The sequence below is a fragment of the Schistocerca piceifrons genome, chromosome 7 (genome assembly GCF_021461385.2).
Source record: "Schistocerca piceifrons isolate TAMUIC-IGC-003096 chromosome 7, iqSchPice1.1, whole genome shotgun sequence".
Classification (NCBI taxonomy): Eukaryota; Metazoa; Arthropoda; class Insecta; order Orthoptera; family Acrididae; genus Schistocerca; species Schistocerca piceifrons.
Genome location: NC_060144.1, coordinates 142,654,824 through 142,678,612, shown reverse-complemented (window position 1 = coordinate 142,678,612; position 23,789 = coordinate 142,654,824).

Genomic DNA, 23,789 nt, shown 5'->3' with positions numbered 1-23,789 from the left:
TGCAGTCTGTGGCTGGATGGCATCGTTGGATTTTGCTATTGTAGTGTTGGGCAGTTGGCTGTTAACAGCGCATAGCGTTGTGCAGTTGGAGGTGAGCCGCCAGCAGTGGTGGATGTGGGGAGAGAGATGGTGGAATTTTGAGAGTGGACGATCTGGACGTGTGTCCATCAGAAAGAGTAAATTTGTAATACTGGATATCATGGACTGATATATATATATACATATATACACATATATATATATATATATATATATATATATATATATATATATATATATATATTATGACTTTGGAACACTATTAAGGTAAATACACTGTTTGTTCTCTATCAAAATCTTTCTTTTGCTAACTATGCCTATCAGTAGTTAGTGCCTTCAGTAGCTTGAATCCTTTATTTAGCTGGCAGTAGTGGCGCTCGCTGTTTTGCAGTAGTTCGAGTAACGAAGATTTTTGTAAGGTAAGTGATTTGTGAAACGTATAGGTTAATTTAGTCACTGCCATTTTCTTGTAGGGATTATTGAAAGTCAGATTACGTTGCGCTAAAAAATATTGTGTGTCAGTTTAAGCACAGTCATGTAAAATTTTTCATAGGGGACGTTTCAAGAGACAAGGAAAATCTGAAAATCGAAATACGTATAGCACGACTTGAGTATTTCTTCACTGTATTTTTTAGTGCAAGTACAGTCTAATTGTGAGTATTTAATTTAGTAATTAAAGTACCTTAAAAATAAATTCATTGCATTTTGTTTAGGCAGACTAATCCCTAGTTTTATTAGTATTAAGTAGCACAATTTTATTTTTAGATTACAATATTTTGTGAAGTTCTGTACAAATATGGAAAAGAAACGAATGATTGACAGTAAATGTAGATTATTTAGAGAGCAGTGAGGATGTCAATATTTCGTTGTGGAGTCAAGCAACAAACCAATGTGTATTATTTGCACTGAAGCAGTATCAGTCTTCAAAGAATACAATATAAAACGTGATTATGAAGTAAATTCCGAACAACATGCAGCAACCCGTGCTAGTTTTTGTGTTGCTGATTTAGTAGCGAAACAGTGTAAGACGTTTACCGACGGTGAATTAATTAACAACTGCATTATTGCAACAGCAGGAGAAACGTGTCCAGAAACGTTAACTTATTTAAAAAGATAAGTTTGTTGGCAAAGACTGTGGCTCGAAGAATAGATGACATAGCACAAAATATATCAGCACAACAGTGCGACAAAAATCAAGAATTAGACTGGTTTTCTTTGGCCGTGGATGAGTCAACAGATGTATCTTATACTGCTCAAGTACTGCTTATTATTCGAGGGATTGATAAAAATTATGAAGTGTATAAAGACCTCCTTGATGTTCACAGTATTCACGGGACGACTACTGGCAAAGATATTTTTAAAGGAGTTCTTCCGGTGGGAGAAATTAAAATGTATTACAACTAATGGAGGTAAAAACATGTGCGGAATACATAAAGGTGTTGTTGCTCTCCTTTCTAAGGCTGTAGAAAATGACGGTGGCTCAAAACCATTAGTAGCGCATTGTATTATTCACCAACAGTCTTTGTGTGGAAAACAGAAGTTTTAAAGCCAGTTATTTCAGTTGTTAGTTATATCAGATCCCATGCACTCAGTCATTGCCAGTTCCGCGAGTTTCTTGAAGATATTTAGGAAAGCGACTTGGCATATTATACTTCAGTGCGCTGGCTTAGCTGCGGTAAAGTTCTGACCCCCTTTTTTTAAACTCTGAACAGTAATAGAAATTTTTTTGAACGAAAGGAATCGCCGCCTGACTGAGTTACGGAACGGTGAGCGGTTATGGAAGCTAGCATTTTATACAGACTTAACTAAACATATGAATGACTTTAATTTAAAATTGCAAAGTGAAAACCAGCTTCTGCCTGATTTATACAAGCATGTTAAGTCCTTTCGACAAAAGATTGGTTTGTTTCAATCTCAGTTGAACAAAGTATGCTTCACGCATTTTAATACGTGCCAAATATTCAGTCAGCAAACTGAGATTCCGTTTCCTGTAACTTTCGCAATTGAAGCTTTGAGCTCTTGAAAAATTAATTTTGAATCACGTTTTTCAGATATCGATGAAAATTCAAACGATATCAAGATACTTCAAAATTCCTTTGACGTCGATATAGAAGCGTTACCCGCAGAATTTCAGTTTGAAATTATTGATTTGCAATGTAACGACTTTTTTAAAGAAAAACATTCAAAGTCAACATTACAGGAATTTTATAAGTGTCTTCCATCTACACAGTTTCCAAATTTACATAAATTTGCCCGTGGCTTTTTTCCGCTTTTGACACTACTTGTTTGTGTGAAAAAAACTTCCCCAAAATGAAACATGCAAAAAATATATACAGATCAATATTAAGTGATGAGCATTTGAAGTCGCTGATGATTGTCTCTACCAGTAAACTTGATCCACAACTGGAGGTAATTAAGAAAGGAAAGTTACAGCTACATAAAAGTCACTAATTATGACTAAGATGTTAAATTTCTTTACTTGAATACTCTAACACCGTGAGTTTTCAAGACATAAATTAATTACAGTTATTTTTATACATCAGTTACAACTAAAATATCCAATATCATTATGTACACCAGGTATTGTATTTTCTTTAAATTGCCTTTAAATAAAAGTATTTTATACGATTTACTTGTAACGTGTTTTTTTTTACAACGTAATCAAAAGAAAGTGAAACCTCGCTTAAGAAGCATCTTCCCTAACGATTGATTACAGAGGCTAGTCGCCGAAGTGGCGTCCATTTGAAAGACTTTCACCAGACTCGTGAGTAGAATAAAATGCAAAGAATATTTTTACTTGAAATGTTTTCGCCGAACTAGTCTGTTAACCGTTCTTTTCTTTTTTTTCACTATCGCACGGAGAATGGTTTGTCTGTTTATTGTGTATAGCCACAAGTTTCCGGCCGCGGTGGTCTAGCGGTTCTAGGCACGCAGTCCGGAACCGCGCGACTGCTACGGTCGCAGGTTCGAATCCTGCCTCAGGCATGGATGTGTGTGATGTCCTTAGGTTAGTTAGGTTTCAGTAGTTCTAAGTTCTAGGGGACTGATGACCACAGATGTTAAGTCCCATAGTGCTCAGAGCCATTTGAACCATTTTGAACCATAGCCACAAGTTTAACCATGACCTTCTGCTTTGTAAAGATAGAGCTCTGACAATGTCGCGGTATATTGGTCGCGATAGACCTCGAAACTCAATTGTTGACAGTATAGGTACCACCTCAAATATTTGGCGGGCCGGATACCTGGATGTCCGGCCAGCTGACGCGGCCGGTTTGCCAGCCCTCGCGAGCCGGTTTCGGCCCACGGGCCGTAGTTAGGAGACCCCTAGTCTAGATTACAGGCAGCTTATCCGCATGGCTGTAACGGATCGTGCAGCCACGTCTCGATCCCTGAGTCAACAGATGGCGACGTTGGCAAGACAACAACTATCTGCACGAACTGTTCGACGACGTTTGCAGCAGCATGGACTAGCAGCTCAGAGACCATGGCTGCGGTTACTCTTGACGCTGCATCACAGCAGGAGCGCCTGTGATGGTGTACTCAACGCCGAACCTGGGTGTTCGAATGGCAAAACGTCATTTTTTCGGATGAATCCAGGTTCTGTTTACAGCATCATGATGCTCTCATCCGTGTTTGGCGACATTGCGGTGAACGCACATTGGAAGCGTGTATTCGTCATCGCCATACTGGCGTATCACCCGGCATGATGGTATGGGGTGCCATTGGTTACACGTCTTGGTCACCTCTTGTTCGCATTGACGGCACTTTGAACAGTGGACGTTACATTTCAGATGTGTTACGACCCGTGGCTCTACCCGTCATTCGATCCCTCCGAAAACCTACATTTCAGCAGGATAATGCACGACCGCATGTTGCAGGTTCTGTACGGGCCTTTCTCGATACAGAAAATGTTCGATTGCTGCCCTGTCCAGCACATTCTCCAGATCTCTCACCAAATGGAAACGTATGGTCAATGGTGGCCGAGCAACTGGCTCGTCACAATACGCCAGTCACTACTCTTGATGAATCGAGTTGAAGCTGCAGGGCAGCTGTACCTGTAGACGCCATCCAAGCCCTGTTTGACTCAATGCCCAGGCGTATCAAGGCCGTTATTACGACCAAAAGTGGTTGTTCTGGGTACTGAGTTCTCATGATCTATGCACTCAAATTGCGTGAAAATGCAATCACATGTCAGTTCTAGTACAATATATTTGTCCAATGAATACCCGTTTATCATCTGCATTTCTTCTTGGTGTAGCAATTTTAAAGGCCAGTAGTGTACATGTGTTGCTAATGAGGAGCTACCTGAACACTGTGTCCCATTCTTTTCAGCTCTCTACACACAGTCATAGAGCTAGCTGGACTGCTGGCAAGCACACTGGAACTCACGAGTGATTCCTTCCGCTGATTTCATGCGATGTTTGACAACAGCTCTCCGTAATGCTCGACCACTCCTGTCCGTAAATACGTGAGGTTCGCCTGATATTGCTTTAGCTGTAGTTGTTGCTTCGTGTTTTCTCTTCACAGTCTTATCTGCACCTGTCCACTTGGGCAACATTAGAAAGACTGAAATGTCCCTGATAGTTTTGTTACTCAAGTGACATCCGACGGCCAGCTCACGGTTAAAGTTAGTGATCTCTCCTATCTGACTCAGCATGGTGTTTCTGCTTCTCTTCTACAATACTATATTCCCCGCCGCCATTTGTTCTGCAGAGGTCTGCCTCCCGTAACATCTAGTGGTCAGTTCCGCGGTACACAATCGTTCGCTGCTAATTTTGATCAGAAAGGGTACGTAAACCGTACTAGCAGTACTGTCACTGTGCAAAAGCAACAGTAATGTTACCGGTCACAACGCCAATAAAGTGGAGTTACTATACAATACTTTCCGAAATTTCTTCATCCAAGAAGACGCAGTACATATTCCAGAATTCGACTGAAGAACACTTGGCAACAAGAGTAATTTGGGAAGAAATACAGCAACATCAGCCAATAAAGACAAATCTTCCAGTCCAGACCGCATACCAACTACTTTCCCTCTGGAGTATGTTGACTTAAAAGCTCCATCTTTAGCAGTCGCATACAACCGTTCTCTAGATATAAAATCCGAACTTTAAGACTGGAAAGAAACACCATACACAAAAAATGAAACAGAAGTAACATGCTGAATTAGATACACATATAATCGCTATTGATATTTACAAGGATTTTGGAATATTTGCATTACGAGACATTGTGAAGGAAGGAAACGACTATCCCACATAACTAGCACAGATTTTGCCAGGTTCTTTACGTTCCGTTGCTCAAACAAATTCATATGAATTTTGTAAACCATTATCCATTTTCAAAGAATATTCTTAAGAATTTATTTTATTTACTAGCGATTCATCAAGAACTTTAACACATTTAATCACACTATGTAATCATGGAAGTAGTTGCCAGGGAGTAACTCATGAAATCAAAACCAAATTCCTTTTAACAAATGGGAATTTTATTCACTTTAATAGTGCCTGAAAGCATTTTTTAAAAGAAACAGATTTAAAATTTTAATCAGAAAGCACCCTCTAAATATCAAAGTTACAATTTATTCAGAGTCAGAAAGAAACAAGTTTTGATTGTATAAGCTTTCGGGCAGAGTAGCTTGCCGCTCCCTTTTGACACGGCCGTAGTTACGACCGCTCACAACAGCCTCTGAAAGACTACACTGGTGCAAATCTGCAACACACCAGATAACTTTAACCTAAGAACCTAAGAATTTTAACAATTTACACAAGCACACTAACTATGCACCCCCCCCCCCCCCCATAGGAAGGATGGAAACGGTACAAAACACTAACAATAATATATTAACCTTGCCACCGAAGGTGCAACTTAATTTTAACTTCTGAGGAAAGTCTTACGGTGAAAGGGTGACAACTTTATATACTAAAATGATCATTTAAATAAAAGCCCATGAAATGCAATCTTATATAAAATTATATAAGGTTTGCAAACAATAGTTAAGATGCTCTACAGGACACAGATACCTCCTCTAAAGATCTTAGGAAATAATATCAAAGTTTCCAATGATCAAAGCATATTTCAGGTATTAGGCCGTTACACTCCAAGCAATAACTTCGTTAACAAACCAAATCCGACAAACATGACAGAGGCAGCTACTAACGTATGGTAGTTTGATAGGGAGATTACCGAACAACCCGAACTGCAGGTTTCTCTAACCCGTCCATACTCCACAAGGGAAAAACGGACCACTCAATTTATAAACAACCACCTTCCCGCAGGTGGGAAAACGGAGAAGAATGGTGGGACGACCCCAAAGCAAAACGGCTGGGGACCTCACCAAGAAAACAAATAGAATTTAACAAGAGTAAATCAAGCTCACCAATCACTTAACTTCTAATAAACTGCCATTTCTCGAGAAGACCTGGCGCAGCACCCCCAAATCGCTCTCCCGAACCGTCCGCTGCCAGCCGCTTCAACGGACGCAGGAATGCGCGCCCATCTCCCGTCTCACGGCGTCGCAACTCGCGCCGGCCAGACTGATGTGGGTTGACTCCTATTGCTCTCGTGCCGACCGCGAAGTCACTACCCATCGCTATACGCCGTGGCCCACTGGACTCACGTGGCGACCTCACATGCGCCGACGCTAAAGACGGACAAGTCATCTTGTGGCTCAGTGCGCGACCGGCCAACCGATTGATCCAACCGCCAGTGACCATTGCCTGAGCAAACCCGAGCAGACTGGCGGCCTAAAGCTCAGACTCAGATGCAGGAACTAAGCCCCGACCGGGCGACTATTCGCTGAGTTTTCTTACTGGCGGAGTGGAAAGACTCTCATTTTGCCGGCTTTAAAGGTTGATTCGAACGACAGACATACTATCACTCCGAACGACAGACAGACACTAACTGCCTAACAAATGCGGACGAGAGACATACTATCAATCTGAGGACGAGAGAATGACCCAGACTGACCGACTGGCGAGCTCATAGCGCCCCTTAAATGCATCCCTTCCCCTTTCCCACCAGAGGGAGACACCAAAGCTGCGATTGCCACAACGGCGCCACCGCCAGAAACGGAGGGCGAGACTGCTTCACACTACGCACTGCGGCGGGCTCTTCAAAACAGCAATTTTTACCACGGCTCAGTTAGATTAGCTTTAATTTTACTGTCTTTAATTATTGTAATTGGTAGTTTTAATATATTTGATTTTATGAAGTATCAGCGTAAGAAGATATTGCTCTTGGGAAAGGCAATTGTTTCTTTTTTTTCACTCAAAGTAATGAATGTTATCGACCTGACATCTAAACTTCAAATTTGTATTTCTAGATATTCAGAGGGTTTTCGACACCGTTCCTCACAAGCAGTTTCTAATCAAATTTACGTGACAGTGGAATATCGTGTCAGCTTTGCTACTGGATTCATGATTTCCTGTCACGAAACTTGCAGTTTAAAGTTAGAGACGGGAAGTCATAGAGTGCAACCGAAGTGATATCTGGAGTTACAGCCCCTTTACTAATCCTGATGTTTACAAGCGATTTAGGAGAAAATTTGAGCATCCCCCTCAGACTCTTTGCATAAGAAGCTGTTGTTTACCGTTCAGTAAAGTCATCAGAAGATCAAAACGAACTACAAAACGACGTAGAAAGGATGGCGCTAAGAATAGCTGTTGATCGAGAGAATTAAAAAGTGGGAGGTACTGAAAATGAGTACTAATTGCGTCAAATTTCGGTTGGGCGACAATTAATACGAATTAAAGTATTATAAATTCACTGAAATATCTAAGTGGTACAAGTATAAGCTACTTAATTTGGAAACGTCATACAGTACATGGCGTGGTGAAGGCGAACTATAAACTGCGTTTCTTTCACAGAAGACTTAGAAGATGCAAGAAATCTAGTAGAGAGACAGCCTGCGTTAAGTTTGTTCGCTCTCTTCTGGAATATTTCTTTACGTTATGGGGTTGCTACCAATGAGTGGTGGAAGATATAGCAGGAAGTGGCCTTAGTAATAAAATAAAAGCTATGAGAACTCGCAAGACATGATTTACGCGTTCATTTTACCGGCGTGCTATTAGATACTGGAACCGTCGAAAAATAGTCTGAAAGTAGTTCTCTGGCAAACAGTTAAATGTGAATTACAGAGTAATAATTTAGATGCAGATCTAGATATGACATTCACACTGAGTGAAACACGAAGCTCGAACAGGTTTGAGGAGACACCGGCCGGTACGTAAGCTGCACGACGTCACGATGGCATCTACCATTGGTTTTGCCAAAAAGAACCAAGAGGAAAGTCACATCATATTTCCCAGCAATAGCTCAGTTAATTGTTCTCCTTGATCCTGTTAGTGAATACGAATACCATTTACCAAAACGCTCAGCCATTTTCAAACAATTATTATAAAGGAGTAAACACAAGTCACATTTTGCTACCCTGATGAAGGATACCTGCGATAGAACCCGAAACGTTGTTAGTTTATCACATAAGGCGCGGACTCACGCATATAAGAAATTTGTTGAAATGAACTTAATCCGTGTAAGCCTACGCTCTAGTAAATGGACGTGTGTCATCAGTTGATTGTAGACGGATGGTTGTCTTCCTTCGTTTTTATTGAATCCACATATAATGTCTGTTTTGTGAAAGAAATTAACCTGTTGGGCACAAATAGTACTGACACTTGCTGTTTCGGATGGTATGTGTACATTTAACAGTGTTTTAGCTCCAGTGTTGGCTCTGAGCACTATGGGACTTAACTGCTGAGGTCATCAGTCCCCTAGAACTTTGAACTACTTGAACCTAACCAACCTAAGGACATCACACACATCCATGCCCGAGGCAGGATTCGAACCTGCGACCGTAGCGGTCGCGCGGTTCCAGACTGTAGCGCCTAGAACCTCTCGGCCACAAATCCAGTGTCGACTGATAAGTTTAATGTCTGGCATTGAAATCGACCCAAAGTGGACGAAGGAGCCCGTGTTGGAGATTTCAGCAGGAAACTATGTGCGTGACAGTCTCGCATATTCTGGATGTTGTTACAAAGAGTTCCAGAAAAATTGCAGGGTTATCGTGTGTTTCGTTACGGTGTTGTAGGCCGAGGGCAGCTCAAGTCAAAACATGCCACTGATCTATTGCGATTCTGGATTCATATAGATGGCTGTTCATTGCTGATACCAAACACTCGATTAGAAGTCATGAATGGATCACTCTAGTGTTCGGCACGCTGATTCCTTTACAAATGAATCAGACTTTCCTAAGATTCTCCCAATAATCCGAATTCGACCAATCGCTTCCCTGCTACAACACCTACATGTTCGTTTCATTTCATAACGCTTTGCAGCAGTACGCATGTATGTTTAATCAACATGGCTCTGTCACGCAATACTTTACTAATGCTGTACACGAATACCACTGCTGCCAATGAGCCTTCACAGCAAGTGGCGGGTTCATGCACATGCGCCGGCCACGGTGGTGTAGCGGTTCTAGGCGCTCAGTCCGTAACCGTGCGACTGCTACGGTCGCAGGTTCCAATCCTGCCTCGGGCATGGATGTGTGTGATGTCCTTAGGTTATTTAGGTTTAAGTAGTTCTACGTTCTAGGGGAACAATGTCCACAGATGTTAAGTCCCATAGTGCTCAGAGCCATTTGAACCATGCACATGCTAACTGTTGTTCATCGGCGACGAAGTCTAAAACTTGCATGGCATAACCGCAAGGAACGGCAACTGGATGAACCACCTGCCAATAGGACAGATGGCCGTTGACTTATATGGTGTGAAACGTTTGAAACCAGCCACACTGGATTTAAACCGACTCAAGAGTCTGCTGTACGACCACCCCCATAGGGTTGTTCGCGCTATGGATCGTCAACCGGGAAACCTAGTGCAGTTGGCCACCTCCGCAACCCTGTCAATATCTTTCAGAACTTCATTGACTTTGCCGGCCGGAGTGGCCGAGCGGTTAAAGGCGCTACAGTCAGGAACCGCACAACCACTACGGTCGCAGATTCGAATCCTGCCTCGGGCATGGATGTGTGTGATGTCCTTAGGTTAGTTAGGTTTAAGTAGTTCTAAGTTCTAGGGGACTTATGACCACAGCAGTTGAGTCCCATAGTGCTCAGAGCCATTTGAACCATTTTTTCATTGACTTTCTTCTTCCACGTCTAGAAGCGATCCCCAGGGCAAAAGTTGGTTATTGGGGCTTTTGGGTAAGCAGATGGTTAGATTAACGTGTGAGGACAGTATATATAACGTTACTTATTTCTTTCTATTGTTGGCGTTTAAATGACAAATGGCTTGTCAGCACTGTTAAGAGGTGTTGAAGATGCAGAACACGAGTTGCTCATTATACAAATAAAATAACCATTTACTGTTGGACAAAGAACGAAGTCAAATTACTCTGATAAAGAAAAAAACAGAAATCTACAGCATTTACTTCAGGTACCACAACAAATATTAAGATTTTTTATCTGAGCAACAAACAAAATCAGCGGCTACACTACGATGACTTCTTGTAAAGATTATAACGAAAATAAGTTATACTTTCACAACTTGCTCCTCCTTGACAGAGGGGAACCTTCATAAATACGACTAAACCGTGAATAAGAATTACGATATATCAAAAGAAGTTTATTCGTGTAATACCTGCTGATTTTTATTGAGATCTTCATTATCCAAAAACGTTAAGATTCTTGAGCATAAAATACACTCCTGGAAATTGAAATAAGAACACCGTGAATTCATTGTCCCAGGAAGGGGAAACTTTATTGACACATTCCTGGGGTCAGATACATCACATGATCACACTGACAGAACCACAGGCACATAGACGCAGGCAACAGAGCATGAACAATGTCGGCACTAGTACAGTCTATATCCACCTTTCGCAGCAATGCAGGCTGCTATTCTCCCATGGAGACGATCGTAGAGATGCTGGATGTAGTCCTGTGGAACGGCTTGCCATGCCATTTCCACCTGGCGCCTCAGTTGGACCAGCGTTCGTGCTGGACGTGCAGACCGCGTGAGACGACGCTTCATCCAGTCCCAAACATGCTCAGTGGGGGACAGATCCGGAGATCTTGCTGGCCAGGGTAGTTGACTTACTCCTTCTAGAGCACGTTGGGTGGCACGGGATACATGCGGACGTGCATTGTCCTGTTGGAACAGCAAGTTCCCTTGCCGGTCTAGGAATGGTAGAACGATGGGTTCGATGACGGTTTGGATGTACCGTGCACTATTCAGTGTCCCCTCGACGATCACCAGTGGTGTACGGCCAGTGTAGGAGATCGCTCCCCACACCATGATGCCGGGTGTTGGCCCTGTGTGCCTCGGTCGTATGCAGTCCTGATTGTGGCGCTCACCTGCACGGCGCCAAACACGCATACGACCATCATTGGCACCAAGGCAGAAGCGACTCTCATCGCTGAAGACGACACGTCTCCATTCGTCCCTCCATTCACGCCTGTCGCGACACCACTGGAGGCGGGCTGCACGATGTTGGGGCGTGAGCGGAAGACGGCCTAACGGTGTGCGGGACCGTACCCCAGCTTCATGGAGACGGTTGCGAATGGTCCTCGCCGATACCCCAGGAGCAACAGTGTCCCTAATTTGCTGGGAAGTGGCGGTGCGGTCCCCTACGGCACTGCGTAGGATCTTACGGTCTTGGCGTGCATCCGTGCGTCGCTGCGGTCCGGTCCCAGGTCGACGGACACGTGCACCTTCCGCCGACCACTGGCGACAACATCGATGTACTGTGGAGACCTCACGCCCCACGTGTTGAGCAATTCGGCGGTACGTCCACCCGGCCTCCCGCATGCCCACTATACGCCCTCGCTCAAAGTCCGTCAACTGCACATACGGTTCATGTCCACGCTGTCGCGGCATGCTACCAGTGTTAAAGACTGCGATGGAGCTCCGTATGCCACGGCAAACTGGCTGACACTGACGGCGGCGGTGCACAAATGCTGCGCAGCTAGCGCCATTCGACGGCCAACACCGCGGTTCCTGGTGTGTCCGCTGTGCCGTGCGTGTGATCATTGCTTCTACAGCCCTCTCGCAGTGTCCGGAGCAAGTATGGTGGGTCTGACACACCGGTGTCAATGTGTTCTTTTTTCCATTTCCAGGAGTGTATGTTCTATAATTCTACAATTGTGTGCATCTGCCGTACGGTTCTTCTTAAAAACGGGAATGACCTGCGCATTCTCCCGGAGCTAGGTGCCCTTCGTTGCCCGAGCGATCTGTGATAAATTACTCCTACAAGGGGTGCCAGTTCCTTCGAATAATCTTTGTAGAATCTTATACGTATCTCGTTTGGTCCTGGAGCCATTCCACTTCTTAGAGATTTTAATTGTATTTCTATTCCAGGATCGGTTATCTCAATATCTGCTGTTTCGACCTTCGTGCGACGATAGAAAGGAGGGACCGTGTTACGATCTTCCTTGGTGAAACAATTTCAAAAGACTGAATTCTGTATTTTGGCCTTTTCTCTATTATCTTCCGTTTCTGAGCCCGTGGGGTCACTGACTCAATGAATAGATGATTTTAATCCGCATAATGATTTCACATAATGAAGCTAACTTTCAGTCACTGAACGCTTCTCTCATTGCTGTCCTAATACTCGTTTTCGCTTTGTTCAGCATTTGTTTGTCAGCTCGGATTTTACTACTATTGAATCTGAGATAAAGTTCACTTCACTTACGTAGCAGTTTTCTAAAGTGGCTAGTAAACCATGATAGGTCTTTTCCATGTATTACTCGGAACGTTCTTGTCTAGGGCATACTGCACGATGAATTAGAATATTTTCCGTTTCTTCTACACATCACACGTGTGATGCTGACTGCTCAGGTACTCTGAAATTTGTATCCTGTTACTCTCGCTAAGCAATAATATCTCTTACGTTTCTTAACATTCTTTGTAATACCCATTGTCATAGATGCTAGCACATCCTTATGATCACTGATATCTTCCTATACGTTAACTTATTCGATAACTTCATGTCTCTCTGTTGCCCGGAGGTCTAAGATGTTACCTTCACGTGTTAGCTCCCTAACTATCTGCTCAAATAAATTTTCGCATAACACATCAAGAACAATGTCACACGAATCACTATCTATGGCACCATTTTTGATACGATGACACTGCCTATGTATGCGTGACAATTTGAAGTCAACCCGTATTACAACGGCACGATCAGGAAAATTACTAACGATATTATGTACGTTCTATCTGAAGGACTCCACAACTACAGATCCTGATCCAGGCCGTCTATAAGAGCATCCGATTACCATTTTCGACAGATCTTTTATATTTAACTTCAGCCAGATTAATTCAAAATCGTCATCCGTGATAAACTATCTAGATTTTATATGATTCTTTAATGCAATAAATACCCCGCCACTATTGGCAACTACCCTATCATTACGATAAAGATTCTAATATGAACTTAGAATTTGGTTGTCATTGACGTCTGGTTTCTACCAGCTTTCTGTTCTACTTACTACCTGTGAAGTATAATCTTCAGTAAGCGATACTAATTCTGGGACCTTTCCTTGGATGCTCCTGCAGTTTACTAAAATCATATTAATCTTTTCTATGTCTGATCTGCGGAAACCAAGATTCTTTGAGGTCACTGTGGCTGATTTAACAAGCAAATCGTCTTTGATCCCAGGGCAGGGGTTCTCTGACCTATAAAAGCCACATCTGCACACCACACGTACTCCGCTACCATAGCAGGCGCTTCCTGCGTGTAATGCTCTCCTGACCTATTAAGAGGAACCCTACAATTCTGCACCCTATAGCGGGGGTCGAGAAATTAGCATCCGCTATCGTCGCAGATTCGTTTGAGCCTCTGGTTCAGACCTCCCTCTCTGCTCCTAACGAGAGGACCGCGATCAGCCCTGGGTACGATGTTACAGATAGACAGCTTAGTCAACACCGGGGTGCGGTGCTAGCTGCCTTCATCAGACAAGCCTTCGGCAGAAAGGAGTCGTAGGTACCCTCAGGACCAAAGCGGTAGATGTCACTATTGCTGCTATAGGCAGCCGGTTGCACCCAGTGCGCTCGATAGCTGCCAGCAGGGTCTCTTCCACTTCACATACGAGACCCCCCGTCCTACATACCGAGTGCCCATGGGCATTCTTTCCCATTTTGCCTGCTATTTCCCTGAGGGGCTACAACATCCGCCTAGCGTTGGAGCTCCAAGTGAATAGCGTACAAACCTCTCCATTTGTCCGAACTAGGCAGGATAATCAGCCGCTGGCCCAACAGGAGAGGCCTCCCGTACTGGCTCAGAGTTACCATCAACACTGGGCAGCACCTCATACCTGTTTTTAAGACGCAGGGAACCAGCCGCACGGCCTTTTCCGTCTTTCGCCTTCCGTCCAGCGACACGCGAATCCTCCACTGTCTACCACCCACTCTCGATTGAGGACGATCCGGTCATCTGATGCATATCACAAGATGCAGTACCACCCGGGTCACCAGTGGATTCCAACGGCACCAAAGGTGTCGCAGGTCTCATAACCGCTGGTCTCATCATCATGCCACCGGAACTTTGAGCATCAGCCCCAAGCACGTTGACGGTAGACAAGGTAGCTTCCAGCTGTTTACCGATAACAGCCAATTCTCCTTGCGTCGCTTACAACAATCACAGTCCCATGCTATATCGTAATGTGTAAACAATGGATATAAGATCTTAAATTGCCCTACTGAATTTGGAATTTACGCAGAATATAACGAGGAGAAGAAAGAAACATTAGAAACTGCTCTGCGGATATCTCACCATACTCTGAGACGGCACTCTGTTAAACAAAAATAAATTTCTCTTCTGAAGTGGAGGTATTTACAGTCACCTTTTACTAGAAGCTCTGCTTACCCAAAGGCTACAGCACGAGATAAGTGTGCAAACCAGAATGCACCGATCTAAGCTGCATGCTGTGTACCAGCGCGAGGTTTAAACTTAATAGCATGACGTGAAGCTTCCTGCGGCGGGAAAATTACACTAGGAAGCCACCTCACACAAGATTTACGCAAAAAAAAACTCAGATTGATTTGCTAACCACTAGTCTAAACAGTAAAATAAACAGGTGTAATTCACTTTTTTGCAGAAGCAAGTGAAAAAAGCAGAAATTAAATTAAAATACAATGTATCAGACAACTGCTACAGCTCGGTTCGGCGTCTGCCGGTACACATTTCGTACAACGACAGACCACTTTGTTGTTACCTTCACTGTAGAATGAGTTTTTTGATGGAGCCACAACCTCACCTCTGCTTACACCACTTCATCACTATCAAAGCGAAGGCCTCGGAGGGGTCATCTTTTAGAAACAGATGAAAATTGGATGGGGCCAGGTCTACAGTATGGAGGCTGATCAGTGACAGCGAAGCCAAGGCGTCGGTCAGTTTGAGACTTCTTAGCGCTCGTGTGTGGTCTGGCATTGTTTTGCTGAGGGAGAGGTTGCTTCATGTGTGAACGGACTCCTCGAATTAGAAATTCGATTAAGGCACGCAGTTTCTCACTCGCCTATATAGTTACATTACACACCACGATGTTACACGCTTCAATTCGGAGCCTTCAAAAGGTACAGGGCTGCTAGTATATGAACATAAGGTGTAGAATATTAATAATGGTAGTTTTATTTAAAGGGTTTTAAGAGTATCCACATAAAAATTCGGAGGTGTTACTTACCAGAACGCCCTCGTAAATGGAAGAAATTCATCCTCATTTACAGCTATATGACTACTCAGCGTTTGACACTTCAATGTTTGGCAGAGGGTGCATATAACCACATTCAGACTATGTCTCTACTGTTTCGCTCTCGAATAGCACGCGGGTAGAATTAACAGATAAATGTTTCCATGCGAGCTCTGACGTCTCGTATGGGATCACGATGTTCATTTCCCGCAACGTACGTGGGATTGAAGAAAATATTTTCGTATTCAGATGAGACACCGGAGATCAAATGTTTCGAGAAAAGACCTCGCTGCTAAGAAATCCGCCTTTCTTTTAATGACTGCTACTCCAGTACGTTTCCCATACTACTGTCACTCTCTCCACTGTTACGTCAGAAAAAAGGAGAAACAAGCAATCTGCTTTCTTTTAACGTACTGTGTGTATCCAGTCTTTAAGGATTCAACAGCGTGCATCATAACTTCCGCAAGAGGCGGAAAAGTGTAGTATGAGCAGTCTCCTTGTTGCACTTCCTTCCTTTTCTGCCAATGAAACGGAGTTTTTGGTTCGCCTTCCAACAAAATTTTCTATGTGACACTTCCAATTTAAGTTGTTTGTAATTCTAAGGACAGTACACTCAGGTTAATCAACAACGTTTAAATTTGTATGACTTATTGTATAATCGAAAGCTGGAGGAATTTTCTAAGCATTCGTATTTGCGCGAAGATCACACGCCTTCAAAAATGGTTCAAATGCTTCTGAGCACTCTGGGACTTAACATCTGATGTCATCAATCCACTAGAAATTAGAATTGCTGAAACTTAACTAACCTAAGGACATCACACATATTCATGCCCGAGGCAGGATTCGAACCTGCGACCGTAGCAGCAACGTGGTTCCAGACTGAAGTACCTGCCACCGCTCGGCCCACGCTTTATTCTTCAGGTTCAATTTCCACTTTTCGTGCCATGGAGATGTCTTCGTTTAGGTCTCCTGATGACTTTACTAAACAGTAAACGACAGCATCATTTACCAACAGGCGAAGTGGATTACTGAATTCTGTATGCAAATGGAGAATAGATGACAGACTTTAACGTTTCCTTGCGGAAACCCATACGTAACATAGACTTCACTAAATAACTTCGTTTCAGACAAAGAGTCAGTAAATCACGAATTCAGTGAAAGAAACGAAATGATGTTCCACAGTTGTATGTCATGAGAACGATATTTTCTGAACTGGTCTTGATTGTGTGCCAATAAGTCGGTATGTTCGAGGCATTTCATAATGTTGAAACACATTACATTTACTACTGTCAGTCACTAGTTTATTTCATTTACATCCTACACGGCGCGTTTCTGACAAAACTTACATTATGAAGCTTGTTTTTCGTGTAACATAGAACTTCCGATGAGTGAGCTGCTACTTTATTCTAGCACCTTTCTTGTTGCCTTCTTATGCAGAACTCACACATGCTAAACATAACATGTACTGTGGAATATCAGTCATATAAGTCAAGTATACAGGGTGAATCACCTAAAACTTGCAACACAAATTTGGAAAAACTGAAAGTGCTATTGACGTGCTGCTCTCACGAAATGTATTGGTAGTCAACAGACTGTAATAATCGTATTTTTTGTGCATACATTCACTACTTTAAATGGAACAATGCCTACTGACATTAAAACGCCAAAATTGGGATAAATTAGAATGTGAATGGTGACTGATGTGGGATACTAGTGCGAGTCGTTTACGAGATACCGTATTTTGAAAAGTTTACCCATCGACACATACTTGGGCTATTCAACTTACGTAGCTGCTTGGAAAGATGCTGTTATTTTTGCTTACATGGTTATTGTGTGTTCCTTGGGAGCATTGCAACTTGATAGTCAGGAAGGGTGCGACGGTCGAAGCAGTATATCGTGAGTGAACGACGGGGTTTGCTAATGCAGAAAAAGCCGACATGCTCATGGTGCTGTTCGCTCTTTTACGATGTATGAGATAAAATATCCCAACAGACGCCAACCACTTCAGAATTATTTATCAACCTCCAACCAGTTACGTGAAAGTGATACTCTAGCACATAAAACAAAGTAACAGAAGGAAATAAGTGACGACAAAAGAGAGGGTAGTTAAGGTTCTTAATGTTTTTGCAGTTAATTCGCACTTTATCTCCCGCGCAACCTCACGAGTAAGTGCCATGCGTAGGGCTAGAGCACCAGTCGTTCTTCACCGATGTGGGTTCCATCCCTGTCACATTTCTCTCTATCAAGAGCTGCTGGAAAACGCTTATGAGAATCGTGTTAACTTCTGTACACGGACATTAAAACCGGATGTATCACGTATCTTGCTTAGTGATGAAGCCACAATTACCAGTCATGTCAAATGAAACTGTCGGATGACGTGCTACTGGTCTGTTAACAAACCCCCCTTGGCATCACCAGGTGGAACGTCAGCGTCCATGTAGTGTAAAATTGTGAAGTCGTTCAAAAATTGTTAAAATGGCTCTGAGCACTATGGGACTTATCTTCTGAGGTCATCAGTCCCCTAGAACTTAGAACTACTTAAACCTAACTAACCTAAGGACATCACACACATCCATCCCCGAGTCAGGATTCAAACCTGCGACCGTAGCGGCAGCGCGGTTTTGTGAAGTGGGATGGTGAACCATCACTAATAGGACCGTTCTTCTTAGATGGCACACAGAATGCGCACAAGTATCGCAGCCTCCTAACAGATAATGTGCCACGGATGATAGAAGACGTTCTTCTACTCAGTAGGAGGATCCTGTGGTACTAACATGATGGCTGTCCAGCCCATAGTGCACGAAGTACCACAGCATATCTTCACGAATTGTTTCCAAATCGTTGGATTGGACGCAGAGGTCCTGTGCCTTGGACGGCCCATTCCCCGGTTTTGACAGTGTAGACCTTTTGCTATTGTGAAAACTGAAAGATACTGCCTAGAAGGAAAAATCAACTACACCCAAGATATGCTATGTCTTATTACTGAAACGTGGTCAGACATCTCCGCTGGAATGCTAGCGCGCATGCAGCTGTTGTCCCATACAAAATTGGAAGCGCTTATTTCCGCTGTCTGTAGTCATTTTGAACACAATCTGTGATGGTCAGTTGTCTCGTTAGTGGTCAGAATCGAAACAACTAGTGTAACCACTTGTGTAGTTCTTTAGTGTGTGCTACCACAGGTACTGTACAAGTATCCATGTGGGAAAATTTCAAAATACGTTAACTCGTAAACGACTCGCACTAGAATCCTGCAACAAACACCACTGGCGTATAAATTTACCCTATTTCTAGTTCGTTAATGTCTATAAGTAGTGTTCCATTTAAGAAGTGGTACATTTGAAAAATAAATACGCTTTCTTTGTATTATTACAAGCCGTCGACACTCTAACAATTCGAGCCCCTGACTACCAATACATCCTGTGCAAACCGTACATCAACATTTCCGCAATATTTACGTTGCAAGTTCTACGAGATTCACATTGTTTGTTTGTCAGCTCCTGCATAAGAAGACAATAAGCAATGCTAAAGGCACCAGAAGAATGCAGTCCGGAGACTGGTTTGATGCAAGACCTCCATACTAGTCTATTCTGAGCATGTCTCATGATTATTTCCGAATAACTACTGCACCCGACGCCCCTTTGCACCTGCTTACTATGTTCAGCTACTGGTCGCCCGGGGTGGCCGAGCCGTTGTAGGAGCTACAGTCTGGAATCGCGCAACCACTACGGTCGCAGGTTCGAATCCTGCCTCGGGCATGGATGTGTGTGATGTCTTTAGTTTATTTAGGTTCAAGCAGTTCTAAATTCTAGGAAACTGATGACCTCAGAGGTTAAGTCGCATAGTGCTCAGAGCCATTTGAACCGTATTGAACCATTCACCTCCTGTACTCCCCACGCTTCCCTCGAACGTTAAACTGGCAGTCTCTTAATGTCTGAGAAATCGTGCAATCAACCGACCCGACCTTTAAGTCAAGTTTTGGCACAAATTTCTTTTCTCCCTAATTCTATTCAGTACCTCCTCATTAGTTAGGCGATCTACCTATCCAGTCTTCAGCATTGTTTCATAACGCCTCATTTCCGAAACTTCAACGGTGCTCTTGTCTGAAATGTTTATTGGCCACGTTTCAGTTCCATGCAAGGCTACACTCTTGCAAGTACCTGTAGAAAAACCTTCCTATTCATTCAATTTATATACAATATTAACAAGCGATTCTTTTTCAGAACCGCTTTTCTTGCCTTTGCATGTCTACATTTATATTCTCTCCACTTCCACCATCATTTCCTGCGCGAATAATAAAACTCCTCTACTACTTCTAATGTCTCGTGGCTAATGTAATTCCTTCTGCATCGCCTGACTTAATTCCATTCACGCCATTATCCTTGTTTTGTTTTTGTTGATGTTCATCTTCTATCCTTCTTTCAATACACTGTGTATTCCATTCGACTGTTCTTCCAAGTCCTTTACTCAGTCTGATAGAATTACGACGTCATTGACAAAGCTCAAAGTTTTTGTTATCTCTTCCTGAATAGTAATTCCTTCTCCAAATTTTTCTTTGGCTTCCTTCACGGGTTGCTCAATGTAGGGGCTGAATAACATCGGGTGTAAACTACGAACCTGTCTCACTCTTTTGTCAACCATTGCCTCTCCTTCATGCCCCTCGACTCTTATAACTGCTGTCTGCTTTCTGTACAGGTTGTACATGATATTTCTCTCCCTGTATAACTGTCGTAATACATGGGAAATGCACATGGTGATGGGAATTACTTGCCGAAGCGACTCTTGCGGGAAATACATGAAGGCAAACCATGACTGGCGGCAGTAACTCGAACTAAAACATTGTTGTTACATTCGGAGTTTTTCCCCAACCAATTTCTAATGGATAAAAAAGTAGTGGTCTATAATTCAGCGAATTACTTCGAATTTCTTTCTTGTGTATCGGTGTGACCTGTGCAAGTTTTCCGTCCATAGGTATGGATCGTTTCAGAATTAACCAGTTACACTACTGGGCATTAAAATTGTTACACCAAGAAGAAATGCAGATGATAGACGGGTATTCATTGGACAAATATATAATACTAGAACTGACATGTGATTACGTTTTCACGCAATTTGGGTGCATAGATCCTAAGAAATCAGTACCCAGAAAAACGACCTCTGGCCGTAATAACGGCCTTGATATGCCTGGGCATTGACTCAAATAGAGCTTGGATGTCGTGTACAGGTACAGCTGCCAATGTACCTTCAACACGATACCACAGTTGATGAAGAGTACTGACTGCCGTATTGTGACAAGACAGTTGCTCGGCCACCATTGACCAGACGTGTAGAATTGGTGGGAGAACTGGAGAATGTGCTGCCCAGGGAAGCGATCGAACACTTTCTGTATCCAGATAGGCCCGTACAGGAACGGCAACGTGCGGTCGTGCATTATCCTGCTGAAATGTATGGTTTCGCAGGGATCGAATGACGGGTAGAGCCACGGGTCGTAACACATCTGAAATGTAACGTCCACTGTTCAAAGTGCCATTAATGCGCCGGGTGATACGCCAGTATGGCGATGACGAATAGACACTTCCAATGTGCGTTCACCGCGATGTCGCCAAACACGGATGCGACAATATTGATTCTGTAAACAGAACCTGGATTCATCCGAAAAAATGACGTTTTGCCATTCGTGCACCCAGGTTAGTCGTTGCGTACACCATAGCTGGCGCTCCTGTCTGTGATGCAGCGTCAAGGGTAACCGCAGCCATGCTGCTGAAAACTTCGTCGAACTGTTCGTGCAGATGGTTGTCTTGCAAACGTCCCCACCTGTTGAGTCTGGGATCGAGACGTGGCTGCACGATACGTTACAGCTATGCGGATAAGGTGCCTGTCATCTCGACTGATAGTGATACGAGGTCGTTGGGATCGAGCACGGAGTTCCGTATTACCCTCCTGAACCCACCGATTCCATATTCTGCTAACAGTCATTGGATCTCGACCAACGCGAGCAGCAATGTCGCGATTCGATAAACTGCAATCGCGATAGGCTACAATCCGACCTTTATCAAAGTCGAAAACGTGATGGTATGTATTTGTCCTCCATACACGAGGCATCACTACAACGTATATCCAGGTAACGCTGGTTAACTACTGTTTGTGTATGAGAAATCGGTTGGAGACTTTGCTCATGACAACACGTTGTAGGGGTCGCCACCGGCGCCAACCTTGTGTGAATGCTCTGAAAAGCTAATCATTTGCATATCACAGCATCTTCTTCCTGTCGGTTAAATTTCGCGACTGTAGTACGTCATCTTCGTGGTGTAGCAATTTTAATGGCCAGTAGTGTATTTAATCGTTGTTCCCTCCAAAGGATCAGATCTGCCACACAGTGCACAGTAGCTGGCACAGCATGAATATTGCAGCAGATTTGCATGATGTCATGATGTCGACTCTCAGGGGAAGAACGCACATTCGTAGCACGGATAACATAAAACAGAGCTACAGCAGCAAATGGGGCAACAACGTCACGCAACGGAAGGCCTCTCGACATGGAAGAATCCAGTCGCGAACGACAGCAAAGTAGACCGGAAGGGCGCGCAGTCGCAGACGGTAAATTTCCCGGCCGGCCCTCGCGGAACAAATGAGGCTTACAAATTGCGGAGGGCAGGCTAGGCGACGTCGCCCGGCGAGACAAGCGCAGCCACCCCCGCGGGCACTCGTTACACCACTTCCCACATACCCCACCCCCTCCACTCACTCCCCTCCCCTCTCCCCTCTCCTCCCTCCCGAGCTACACTGTCCCGACAAAGGCGCGCGGCTCGTGTAAGCGGCCGGTTCTCTGTCATCCCATTATCCTTCAGAAATCCTAGTCGCGTTATAAAAATTCCAGCGCTGGCACACTCTCCCCACTCCCCGGCGCTTCTGTCTGCCGGATACGCCGCCCGCTCGCGACACGCACATACTCGAGCGACCGGGCGTGGCCCCCGCCGACTCGACCTGCAAGAACAAAGCGCGAGCACGCCCTCTTCGCCATTCTTGTTTTGCTGCGCCTCGCACAGCGCCGCACGCGGCTAACTGAATAGAGAAAAGCCGGCCGTAATTAACTGGACACCGGGCCGGCATTATGTGTCTTCCGCAGTATCCCAGGGATTTGTCAAATAGGAATTTTTCTGCGGATACCCTGTATAAGAGGGAGGTGGGGTCGGGAAGAAGGATGCAGGTAGGGGGGATAGCTTTGTGCTCTTTCTTGTCACATCCTTCATATTTTATTCGCCCTGCCGGTCTTTCTTTTACATCTCTCACGCGTAAATCCAGACTGGCCACAATGGTTCAAATTAATCTCTTGTATTAACTTCCGAGCTTCCTTCTGTTAAATGTAGACCTGTATAGAAGGCTCGTAAAAGACAAAACGTTGCTGCACGATAACTTACGGACAAAGATTCCGCCGAATGGTGTGCAATTTGAGACTCGACTGATACATCCGTCAATATTCTCGCAGTGGACAGTGTTTATTGCCTGGGAACAAATGGTTCAAATGGCCCTGAACGCTATGGGACTTAACTTCTGAGGTCATAAGTCCCTTAGAACTTAGAACTACTTAAACCTAACTAATCTAAGGACATCACACATATCCATGCCCGAGGCAGGATTCCAACCTGCCACCGTAGCGGTCGCGCAGTTGCAGACTGTAGCGCCTAGAACCGCTCGGCCACTCAACAGAGAACAAGGAGAATTCCGATATAGATGTGCTTCCCGCTTATGTGGTACGAAATGCAATAGACACGTTGCAATAATGGTCACGAATAGTGCAGTGACACAAGGAACAAGACAGCAAAAATCATGATTCTGCTTCAGTTACAATCATGAGCTCTTCTGAATAGGGAATTATTGTGGGTTATCATTATTTAAAGCTCAGAAAAATGAAAAAGGAAAGGAGGTACTGCTGCATACGTACAATGCTATAAATGTAATAGCTCGACTATAGTTTCTCCATACAATGCTGTAAATGTAATAGGTCGACTGTAGTTTCTCGTGAACTCAGCAGTAACATCAGTTCCACGAATTCCACCGAATGAATCCA